Here is a 1,413-nt window from a genome sequence, read left to right on the forward strand (position 1 = left end):
TTGATTTGAATTGATTAATTTGTTTTGATCTATAACCAACAAAAATCATATATTTTTTCCTTGTAATTTTGTGAACACAATTACCCAATAAACCTTTTTCAAAACTCTTAAGAGTTGTTTCTTTTTGGGTCACTAAAATTTACATTTTCAAATAACTTTTATCATTTTTGAATCAATAGCGGAGTCCAATAGCAAAGTCCTTTACTCCCCAACAAAAGCCCATATTAGTTGGGTCGATATAAGGATTCATGGGCCTACCATATTTTTGGTGGGCCAGATATTAACTGAGAGAGGCTTCATTTCCTCAACAATGTTTTTTCTTAATCTAAATGACTAAACAATCTTTTCCCTGTCAAAAAAAAAAAAATTCCCAGTCAAAAAGAAAAGGTTTTCATCTATGCATAAACTTAAATACAACTATGCTAGGTGCGCATTGAAATTGGTCACCAAAATAATATATATTAAAAATAAATTAAATTATATATGTATTTATATATAAATATATAATAATTACATATTAAATTATATGTATTTATATGTATTTTTATGTAATTACATAAAAAATTTTGAATTAAATATAATCTATGCTAAAAAGATTATAGTACTTCGTTTTTGGTAAGTGCTTTGGTCTCATACACAGTTACACAAGCCCTCGTTCACTTTTAACTAGGATTTTGGATTATGTAAAAAAAAAAAAAGAAGCTAGGGTTTTAGGGTTTAATAATTTACTATCACCTTTTTTTTTCTTCTTTTCTTTTGTTGTCAAACTGTATAATAATAATTGTTTCAAAAAATGAAAATTTAAAATTAATCTTCACAGTGTTAACTTTTTTAATCAGCAAAGGGATCACTTAGTAAATTTTAGAAGAGGAGAAAATCTAGTAACCCTAAACTTCTATTGAATTAATTAATTGCCTTTTGATCCTCAATGTAGTCTTGGCTTCTAAGCTACAAATTGGACTATATGATACGCATAAAAGCAGTGTTAAGTGATGGGTATGCTTCCGTATTAATATTACTCATTGCAACCAAGAATAATAGCATTGCATTAACACGTAATAAACCACATAATAACTTTAGCCCACAATCCCTGGTCTAAAATGTCACAAAAATATTGACCAATTTATTAATTTTTTTTATTTAAAGTAAAGGCTGGCAAAAGAAATATCTCTATATTTTATTATTTTAGCTATATGCTTCTTTGGGCTTTGCCATTCAAACTTGAATTATATATCATGTTTTTGTTGCAATTCCAGTAATGCGTGAAGGCATGGTGGCAAAGTGGCAACAATTCATTGAGTTTGCGTATAACAATTTGCTAATAAGCGTGCAGAGTGCTCATTGCTCAAACATCAAAGAAGAATTCTTTTTTATTAGTAGTTATTAGAAGAATTCTTTTTTATTATTACTCAT

Source organism: Arachis duranensis, chromosome 8, assembly GCF_000817695.3.
Source record: "Arachis duranensis cultivar V14167 chromosome 8, aradu.V14167.gnm2.J7QH, whole genome shotgun sequence".
NCBI lineage: Eukaryota > Viridiplantae > Streptophyta > Magnoliopsida > Fabales > Fabaceae > Arachis > Arachis duranensis.